At 47.8% G+C, this 11,083-nt stretch overlaps 1 long non-coding RNA gene across 2 annotated transcripts; it reads left to right on the forward strand.

Annotated features, from left to right (window-relative positions):
• The first annotated feature begins 10 nt into the window (after positions 1 to 10).
• On the forward strand, positions 11 to 10,584 carry LOC132077617 (uncharacterized). Of its 2 annotated transcripts, XR_009419084.1 has the most exons (4): positions 11 to 202; positions 790 to 848; positions 1,354 to 5,757; positions 7,051 to 10,584. It is a non-coding gene; the product is annotated as an uncharacterized LOC132077617 (long non-coding RNA). The 2 variants fall into 2 exon arrangements; XR_009419083.1 differs by lacking the exon at positions 7,051 to 10,584 and having other exon boundaries at positions 1,354 to 5,804.
• The last annotated feature ends 499 nt before the right edge of the window (positions 10,585 to 11,083 follow it).

Here is an 11,083-nt window from a genome sequence, read left to right on the forward strand (position 1 = left end):
CCGGCGGGTCACGTGGCGGCGGGTGCTGTCGGTGACGTGGGGGGCGCGCGGGCGCGGAGCAGCGCGCGCGGCGCGGACCGAGCAGCGGCGGCGGCGGCGGCGACGGCGGGAGAGGAAAACGGGGGGTCCCGGGCACGGCTCCGGGCGGTGCAAACACACATCACACCCCCCTGCCACCACCAGCCTCCGCTTCTGGTTTTTTGTGCGTTTTTTATTTTTTTTTTTCTCCCAAACCTCTCCGAAAACGAGCGAAGAGATCTTGGAAAAAACCGCGCCTTTTATTTTTATATATATTTATATATATATATATATATATATATATGTATTTTTAATTATCATTTATATTTGTTTATTTTTTATTGATTTATTTTGGGGCGGGGGGTCACTTTCGCGTTTCTAAAACACCCTCCCCCCCCAAAAAAATACCCCAAACCAACCAAACAACCCAGCGAGCAAAGCCAGGAGCCAGCAGCATTGTTCTGGATTTTTACTTCTTTCTCTTTAATTATTTTTTCCCTCATTCAGCTTTTTTTTTTAATAATTTTTTGCAAACAGCCGTACTCGGTTCAGGGCCTCCAATGGGATTTACTCTTGGGGAAAGAAGCTTTTTCCTTAAAGACGGTTCCCCATGAACTCCCCATATTCACTTTTGGTTTTATTTTTAATTTTTTTTCTTTTTTATTTCTTTACCAGAATTCTCAAGACAAAAAAAAAAAAAAAAACCATTTTGATTATTTTTTTCTTCTTTTATTTTTTTTTTTTCCTTCCGTGTTCTCTTTTCCTTTCCAGGACACTCAAGTGGTGGGTTAATTCTGTGTAGCTGTTTTGTTATTGTTGCAAAATAACCTGTAAGTCTATAAATATTCTGCTTGTATAGAATTGTTGTACTGTGCTGGGGATGCAAAATCGCTTTGGCTTTTCTGGAAAGGGATTTTATTTCTGCACTTTTTTGCGTCTTGCTGGGCAAAGGCCTTTGCTGGGAGGTGGGAGGGGGGGATGATGCAAAGCCTTGCAATCAGTGTCTCGGGCGGGTGTCGCAGGGGGTGCCGAGGAGGGGACCTGTCACCCCAACCTTCCCCACTCCCCCGTGCAGATGTAGCACCCTGGATGTAAATCTCTGGGGATTTCTGCGCCTGTCCCCCAGCCTCGCGTGTTTATTTCCTGGGGCCCTGCAGTAAGGCTTGGCTTTAGGGGTGGTTCGCATCGCTCATTTTGCTTTCCCGGACGGGTTTTTTGGGCTGCGAGCTGCCGGTCGGGGTGGTGGGGAGCGGGGGAAGGCACGCTCTGGGCTGTGCAGGCATTCCCGGGCCCTGGTGATTAATAGAAATTTGTTTACGGGAATAACCACCGCAGGTCACGGTGCCCTCGGTCCACCGGTGCAGTTGCTCGGAGCTACTGATTCCAGCCCTGGCGAGCCCACGGAGCGGCCGTCTTGGACGCAAAGTGCCCGGGTGCTGCCTTTATTTTAATTTCTCAGATGAGCTCTTGAACCGAAACATTTTAAAGCAAGGAGGTTGGGCGGCGGGGAGGGGGGGTAATAAATTAGGAAGAAAGCCCTTCTGCTAATACGACTCGTCATTAAAAATAGCCCGGTGGCAAGACAGGGATGGTACTCCCGAGACGCTCGAGGTGGTACAGATATGCTGGAGAGACGGCTTCCCTGTAGTTAAAATGCGGTGTGGGATTCCCAGGGAGCGAGCGCGGCTGGAGCTGTGTGACTTGTGCGACTCCGATCCCGGCCCGGGGCAGGGAGGGGGCTCCCGGCTCTGCAAGTGACCCAAGGAGGGACGGACCCGAGTGGCAACTCTGTTCCCGGATTTTGATTTGGTTTTTTTTTTGTTCTTTTTCCCCAGCAATGAAACCCAAAGGAAGGGGGTTGTTGGGAGCGACAGATCTGTTCTGTTTGTCATTTCTCTGCAGTGCGTGACGCTTTCGCTTTAGCCGGAGCCCAGCGAGCCCAGCGCCCGCGGGACGCTCGGGAGCAGCAGCGGCAGGGCTGCCGCTTGGGGGATTTTTGGTGGAGACCCGAGGTCGAGCACAGCTTCCGTTCAAGTAGCACTCTTACGGGGGAGATTTCTCACTCTGCCCGGCCACGGCCAAGCCGGGCTTGCATCAGAGTTTCCATCCTAACCCGCCTCGTTGCGGGGACATAGGGAGCAGCCAGCAGCATCCCTTTCGGACTGGGAGCTGAGCGGCCTGGGCACCTTTGCTGAGTTTTTGGCCTTTCTGCTCTGGTGTCATACCTTCTCCTACTCCCTCACTGTCACTCACGGCCTGGCTGCAGCTACCCACGGCTCTTGCCACCCGCCTCTGATCCCCACTGCTTCCTGCTGCCCCAAAACCAACAGCGGTCCCTGTGCTGCCTTGCTGGGGACTTGAGGGAGCTGGGGATGGAGTCATTTTCCTGGGAGCCCTCTCCCACCATTAGCCAGAGGAATCCTTGCTGAGTGCGGCCTTGACATCCGCTTCCCTTGCCTGTCCCAGCTCTGGGGACCTGCACGGCTGCCGCTGGCGGTGGTGGTGGCTGCCAGGGTGGCAGTGTCCCGGTGGGACAGCTTGCCCTGCCTCCACAAGCAACAGCAAGCGTTTTCTCTTTGGGGGACAACGGCGGCCCCGTGGTGGGGAGGGTGGCTGGTGGGAGTGTGCAAAGCCACGGCAGCCCCATGTCGGCTGTGGGACGTTTCTCAGTGGCTCCAGGCTCAGCATGGCTCCTGCACACCCACGAGGCGCCTGTGTGGCACGTGGAGGAGCAGCAGCTCGGCCCTGCCTGTGGGAGGCTGTGGCAGCCCCGCTGGGGGGGGTCAGCCCCATGCACCCCTCTCTCAAAAAGACCCTCTACGCTGCAGAGAGCTCCTCACCCAGGCAAGGGTTTGAACCCCCCGGTGCCACCCCTCAAAGTGGTGGCAGTGCTGGCACAGGGGTGATGCTGCTGGGAAATGGTCCCCCTTGGAGCTGGCAGGGGTATTTCTGGTGGTGCTGGAGCCGCTCCAAGGACCAGGAGCAGAGGCAGGAGCAGTGCTGGGCATTGCCGCAGGTGCCTCACACCCTCCCATGGACTGTCCCTCTCCAGCTTCTTCATGTCCTCCCCTGGCAAAGCTCCTGGGATGAAAAACAACCCCTCTGCCTGTGTGCTGGTGTGCAGGGCACAGAGCAGTGTGAAATTATTCAGCCATCCCTGGGAGCTGCCCTTGGGTGCTGAAGGGCCTCGGAGCTGGAGGTGCTACTTGGCAGTGAGGGGAGTCCCCGGGCTCGGGTTGTTTCCCTCCAGGGGACACAGATCAGGTTTTTATGGTATATCGAGGCCAGTGCGTATTTTTCCCAGGTGAACCGCACCCTTGGAAAGAAGTGCCTTGTCTTCTACAAAACGCTGCTTAAATAAACAGTACCCCACTATAATTTTTTCTTTTGAAATTAACTCCTTCAGGCCATAAGGCTTCCCCATCTTCACACAAAAATAACTGCCAGGACTTTTAAAGGGAAAAAAAAAATGCGTCTAAGAGAGAAAAGTTTAGCCTGACAGAAGAGAGCCTGTGAACCTTTCTCTTTCCCCGTGGCCCTCGAGGATGGGTTTCAGGGACAGCCTGCCTGTTTTGAAGCTGGGTGGCACTGCATGAGGATGGGTTTAAGGGACAGCCTGCTCATTTTGGAGCTGGATGCCACTGCATGAGCGTTACTTAAAAGGAGTTTTGTGCATATTAATGCGAATGCAGCGAGGCCAGGCTGCGCAGGGACAGCCGAGTCCCTGCCTGAATTCAGCTATCTTGTTTTCTAATCTAACCTACTTTTTTTCTTTTGCCTTTTTTTTTTTTATTTTTGTCAGAGGCCGGTGCTTTGCAGGAACCTGTTCTCAGTGCAATCTCAGAGCTTTTTGTGGGTGTCTGATTTCTGTAACGCGTTTTGGTTTCCAGTATGAATGTAATGTACAGAGAACATCATGACACTGCTCTAGGTGTATGTGATCTTATCTACCTGACATTTAAGGTTTTTTTAAACCGTCCAATTCATCTGATTTGCATAAAAATCACATGATTTTACTTTTTTCCTCCTTTTTTTTTCATGCATCATCATAACAAACTACTAAGGTTTACCAGGCTGTTTTATGTCTGTCAGCATGAACACGGGGCCCGTTTCTCTCATCTTCATTCCTCCCCGATGGATGTTGGGGATGTAAAAGGTGGCACTTGGAGGGGACTTGTGATTGCAGCCCGCCATTGAAATCCTTAATAAGCAATTATGTACAGTTTTTAACTTCCCAGAAAACAAAGCAGCTAAACATGCCATGCAGTTGTTGTTAATTTAAATAGTTGAGACTTCTTTTTATTGATAAGGAAACTCCTCTGGAACAGCCCCCCGGATCCCAGCAGGCTCCCCCTGCTGCAGCCGTCCTCATTACAAAACAAGGCCGCAATTAAAATAAACTCCAAGAGCTAAATAAACTGCTGCCTCTCGCTGGTCATGTGTTAGCTTTAGCCTTTAACGCAGAACAAAATGTTTTCCTGGGTATGGGAAGAGGCATGGGCTCCGACCAGGAGGAGAAGAGGGAGCAGCAGCTGGGCCTATGGGAATGGCAGGCAGTGGGGTGCTGCAATGCTCATCGGGGCTCCTTTCTCTTGCTTTCTTTTTATTTTTTTCTCATTGTAAATTTGAGTGTTTGCATTCTAACTTGGTCTTTACTGCAAGGGAGAGGGCTGGAAGTGGAAAAACTTGAATGTTGTGGTAAAACCTGGTTGTCCCAGCACGCCCTGGGCACACCTGAGTGTACCTCTCCCTCGCCCGGCCTGGCTCCCACCGAGCCCACCGGCCACAAGCCCCCGGCCCAGTCTGTGTCACTCCCTTTGCAGAGGCTTTAGGTGGCTGCAGATACCCCTTGGCAAATGCCAGCATCTGGATGGGTACTGGGAAGGGAAGCACAGGGTGCCCTGGAGGACAGGACCAGTGGGATGAGGTTTGGATGGAGGGAGGGACAGCCAGGGCCTGTGGAGGGGAGTGTGGCAGGCCGGCCCTCAGTGCCTCCATGCCATGCCATGGCTCCCCTCACGGCCTGAGAACATGTTTTAACCCCTGTGCCGTGTCCAGGTGTCCTGTTTGGGATGCTGAATCACCCTCAGATGAATACTCTGCAAGAAGAACTGCTCTGATGATGGAGGGGTGTACATCCATGCTGTGCGCACGTCAACCCCCAGGATAATATTCTGGCAAAATTGCCCAAATAACTGGCGTATCTGCTTGGTGCCAGGAGACAGTGTAGACTCGCCTGTCAAAAATTACTTTCTTGCCACATAGGAGCAAGATATCTGCCTGTCTCCTGCCTGATTTCCCAAACTGGCTGAGCATAAACAGCAGTTCTCGGAAGGTGGGTAAGGACTGTCCTCATTCCACTGAGCACTCACAGCCCCACATCAGTTCTGCCCCATCTCTCCCACCCTGGACCCAGTCGATTTTTAACCAGTTATGGACCAAAGCCTGTCCGTGCCTCAGCGGGGCTGTGCCGAGTAAGGAGCCTCCTGGCAGGGGATGTGGTGGGGCAAGCCCAATTCCTTGCTTGTCCCCAAATCTTGTCATCCTGGAACCCACCAAACTGAAGTGTGTGACCAGCGGAAGCTGAAAATCCCTGTCCCATGGCTGAGCAGCACTACTGACCTCTTTTCTTTTCAGCAGATCTGTCAGAGTTCAGACATTACAATGAAAAAAACCTCGCTAACCCCTACAGATACTTCTCTGATTAGGAGTTGTGCTGAGGTAGTTCAAACCAAATGTGTAAGTTGCTTTGTTGGGGAAAAAAGTAATAAAAAGAATAAAAGGCAGTGCTTGCTTTGAATGGTTTATAATATTATTTATTACTCCTACGTCTCAGACAATCTTGCAGATACCTGATATTAAAAATCAGCAGAGAGACTAAGAAGAAGGACAGTGCCTCAAACTTTTAGAGGCACAAGCACATTGTAATTAAGAGAGGGATTTGCATTGACCCTGATCGTTTTGAAACAGGCCTCTAAAGTTCAGGCTAAACTAGCCTGGTTTATTTCTGTTTTTCCTTTAATAACTCCCCGGACTCTCAGCCAGTAGAGTACTGTGTGAATTTCAATTTCTCTCTTCAAATAAAACGTCGACGTAATTTTTATATTCTTTGAAATGATCTGTGCAATTTTGTTCACGGAAACTCTTTGATTTAGACTTAAAGGATTTAGTGACTGGATAGGAGGGTATCTGGAAGTAATGGTGAAAATGGTGATTATTTGTTTTACTGCCTTCTGGAATTCTTTTATTTCTCCGTACTATCTCTAAAAGCATGTCTGGCAGTAACAAGCTGTCTCTAAAAAGAATTCAATTAAATGTATTGCCAACAGAATATTTTATAATTTTTTATACCAGTAGTTAGAGTGTTAAATAATATATTAGTAGATTTATAGACTACATTTAGGTATGACTATGAATAGCTACAGTAAAACTCAGAATATTCATGTAAAAAGGGAGGGGAGGAAGTTTGGTTTCTGGGGTTTAAGACTTTTTTCTCCTCGTCCTTATTTGAGTTTCAGTTTTGGGACTTAAAAAGAATTAGATTTTCACATCTTTTTTTTCTGTTATTCTCAAATGACAAGAAAAAGTCAGCTATTTTTTGAGACAAAAATTCCTGTGAGATTTCTCCTTGTTTTAAATAATTAAATATTAAAGGAGTAAGAAAGAAACAGGCAGATCCTACGATATGGAAATGAATCAAATGGGATATTTATTTGCATAGGTACATGGCAAACAGGAAAAAATCGATCCCGAAGCTGTATGAAATTGCCAGTTACTCCATTACAGTGTTACAAATAGATTATTGCCCATAAGAATGTAACTCTTAATGTACTAAAAATAATTTAATGCTAGGATTATATTTATTTAATTTGGTAAATGACAAATATATTTTTGATTCCTATAAAGCAGAAATAAACCATCTCCCAGGAACTGGGAACTAAACCAACTGCTCCCCCCACCCCTCCTAATTTTTTATTGACTTTTTTTCCTTTTTTTTGGTTTTTCTTCTTGTTTTCTTTTTTCTTTGCAAAGTCTCATTGGCTCTTCTGAATTTTGCAGTTCTTTTCTCATTCCTTCTCCCTCAATAAAAATACTTTTCATCAGAAAACTCGATACTTTTTCCTTCCGAGCCTCCCTGCGAATTGCCTCTCTCCCTGCAGACAAGTTTCGAGGATCAACAAGTTAACCTTCCCAAAGATTCAAAGGTACAAGTGGGCTGCTGAAGAGGTGAATCATTAAACGTAAGGTGAAGTATACGACTGCAGAAGGTTTCAATTAAAGTGACAGTCGAGGCAGCCTTTGCCTGCCCGGGAAGGTTTGCTTTTATTGTCCGAGCCGTGCTGGGAGCTGCGTCCATCCCAGGCAGGGAGGTTTGGTTCCCAGTGTCTGCATTCTGCATTCCCAGGTCTGCTGCTGCCCCAGTCCTCACTCCTGAAACAACTCCACCGGTTTCAGAGTGATAAATTTGACTGTGACAGCATTAAAATTTGGGAAAGGAGCCAGATCTTCTTTATGTCCCAGTCAGGCTGGAATCAAGGAGCCCACCTTGGAACTGCCTTCACCCAATGCTCCTCATTACCACGTCCTGAGGAAGAGCCCAAAACCTTCCCCATTCCTTCCCCAAATCCTGCTTGCTCCTACTTATTTTTATGTTTTTAAAGTAGTTTTGGTTTAATATCACAGTATATTTAAGGAGCAGCCCCAGGGTGGAGGGAGAAATGTGAGATCCTTGCCTGGCGATGGAAATCCTGCCCTGCTGCTGCCTTGTCCCCACATCCCTGCGTCTGCTCGGCATGGGGCACCCCTAGTCCTCCTACCAAATGTCTCATGGGTGCTCAGGGGCTGTTTGCCCTGACACAGAGCCTGTGTCCATGCACAGAGGGTAATGCACAGACAGCCAGTCCACGGGCAACTGCCCCGCATGGAGGTCCCGTGTGCTTGGAAGCAGTACGTGCAATGCTGGGCTTTTTCTTCCTGGCTTTTTGGAGTACAGGCAGCACGGTGGCGAGGTAGGAGGTAGAAAGGGGACAGGCTAGATATTGTCCTGACATGGAGCAATGTTGTGACATTTTTTGGCACTTTGGTGATTCAAATTTTAAGTATTTCTGAGTTTTACATTTTGCTCTGACATGTTCCCATGTTGCAGCCCCGAGTGTGGATGATATCCTTGCCACAAGGATGCTCCAGCGATTGGGTTAATTCTCTCCTACTAATTCCTTACATAATCATGTGGGCTCAGATCCTCAAAAGTATTTTTGTGCCTGCCTCCCTTGGAAATCAGAGAGTTTAATTGTCTGCTAAAATTATTGTGTTTTGTTTTGAAAGCAGAGCAGGAAATAAACTTGGATTTTATGAGATTTGTTTTGCCTCTCTGTGGCCACAGAACACTTTTTTTACCTTTGCAAATGAATTTCCTGTTAAATAATGTAGTGCCCAGATTACAGATAGGTTTTACACAGTGACCAACAGGAACTTGAGTGCCAGCATAAGTTAGGGAAGCTGGGTCTTGGCCTTTTGGTACTTCTGGTCCTGGTTAGTAAAATGTGTGTAGGACAATGGCAGAGTCTTGAAGAAATGCTGGAGGGAGAATCCATTAAAGCCTGTGAGATGCTGAGATAGGAGGATAATAAAGATCACGTCAGTGAGAGATGCCATCTATTACAGATAAGGATTGCACAGCTGACTGCATCTCCCCCTCTGGAAATGGCTCCTTTCTTAGTTTCATTTTTGGTTGTACAACCCAAAAGAATTCTTGTCACTCCTTGGCATTTGTCCCCTTCAGATATTTTATGCAATACGGAAGAGGGAGGAATCAAAATTCCATGACATTGAAGTTCATTGCCGATTCTGCTCATGTCAGTTGAAATCAGTCACTAAAACCTCAGCCTGCAGGACCCCGTGCTCTGTATTTTTCTAGTCTAGGTAATCGCGATGGCAGCAGGGGGAGGTAAGTAGAAGGAAAAATGAACTGATTTCATTAGGTGTTAGAAGAGCTTATTAGAAAACAGGAGAAAAAAAAGCAATAAAATTATGAAGACGGGAATTAAAACAAGTGATGAAACCCAGTCTCTGCTGACTGCAAGGGGACACTTCTCACGCACCCTTTCTTGGTTTGGAAGATGCCCAGGCATTGATAAACATTTTACGAGAATTCAACTCCACAGCAGCAAGCGGCGGCGAATACCAAGAGAAAATATACTCGTGTGCCAGGATCAGCCCAGCAGCTTCAGAGGCAGCATTTAACCTGCTGCCTCACAGCCTCTGGGCCCTGTTTGGGTTTGTTGTCAGCCAGCAATCTGGATCTGCACTATACCTGGGTTATATTTAGGACAATTAAATTAATTGCTGGAACAGACAACCCTTTTTAGACCCAAGGCACTTTGCCCCCCTTCTCGATACCGTAGGGCTGATGTAGTGATTCTGGGGCTTTGGCTTGGCAGTCAGAGCATGTGTGTGTTTTATGTAAGAAGCAGCAGTGGGGATGGATGCTGCTAGACAAATATTTGGTTAATTTTTGTAATTATTAGTAATAACAATACTCTGCTTTCTCAAGCACCTTTTATGTCTGGGTGCTTTTGAAACACTGGTAAAGCCAAGTGATGCAGCTCCATTCTAGGGGCTGTAATTAGCTTTAGCTCCACTTTGTAGATGTGGAAAATGAGGTGGAGGGAGGCGGGAGGATTCGAGGTACAGCAGAGCTGGGGGGCGGTGCCCTGAGCAGCAGCCAGCAAGAGCTACCAGAAGTAAAGCTCAGGCCTCTGCCAGCCTCTTGGTTGAGCTGTTCTGAGAGACAAGCTCATCTCACCACGCTGTGCTGATATTTGGGCCAGCGCCTGAGCAAGGAGTCTGAACTTTTCCTCCTAGGAGGTTCAAATACACCCTGTCCAGGGTATCCCTTGGCCATCTGCCCCACCTGCCCATGTCAGCTCCCCTCATTGTCAGAAGTGATGGGACAAGATGGTTTCATGTAGTTTCTCTTCCCAACCCTCCTCCTGACCGGGCTCCGCATGCCCATGGGATGAGAAGGGTCCCTCAGTGACCAAGAACAGGAGGAACCTGCTGGGCTTTGCATCCTGGTCCCCACAGGCCTGGGTTACCACATCCAGGTTGGCTTTTTGCCTCTGCCTGCCTGTCACAAGATCTCTTTCCCCACATGGTTAGGGTGTTTCTTCCACTTTCCTCCCAATGCTGGTTCACAGACCATTGGTCCCCCACCATGCTTAGGTCAGGTCTGTACCAGCTCTGCCCTTTTGCTCTGGTCTGCTCTAGATCTCTTGGACATCTGTGTCCAGGCTGTGTTTTTCTTGGTAACAAATGATAACAAACTCAAGAATTTGCCATTATCCCTTAGGAAACTCAGTATTTCATTCCAAAATGAGCCCTCTGAGATTTCAAGGCATGGATTGTGATTTGCATGGGCTCTTCCAGTCCGCACCTTCCTTCAGTAGGGTCATGTCACGTTAGCTGGGATCTAGGCCTAAAACAAGGATGGGTAAGTTCTAAATCTAATGTTAAGTAAAAAAAAAAAAAAAAAATAAACAAAACCAAACAACAAAGAATGAATAATCTATTATTTCTATTCTATTTTTTTCTCTTCTGTTTCATTCTCATCCATCCTGAATGTGTCTTCCCAGCAAGTTCACTGGCTTAGGCCCTCAGTGCCAGCACAGATTCTGGCTGCAATGCTGAAATTAGTTAAGCCCAGCAGATTGTCAAAGCTTCAACTCAACACAAGGATTCAATCACCTAAGTATATTTTCAGCTCCCAACTGACCTGGTGCTTCTCTCTGTTATTATCCGTGCACAATCTCTCCTGCTGTGCCAAGATTCCTGTGCTCTTCATTTCTCTTCCGTCTCTGATGCCACAAAGTCAAGTGAATGTCTTCAAGGAAATCTCAGTAATAAAACCTATTTCCTCTTCCCAGCTGCAAAGAGAAAACAGAGTAATAGTTTCTTTATCCATCAGGGACCGGTTAATGCCTCACTCCTCATCATCACCAAATGCAACTAATAAAGGAGATTTGGCAGTTTAATGCAGCAGCTAATTTTGTGCCTGCTGCCCTGC

This window comes from Ammospiza nelsoni, chromosome 10 (assembly GCF_027579445.1).
Source record: "Ammospiza nelsoni isolate bAmmNel1 chromosome 10, bAmmNel1.pri, whole genome shotgun sequence".
NCBI lineage: Eukaryota > Metazoa > Chordata > Aves > Passeriformes > Passerellidae > Ammospiza > Ammospiza nelsoni.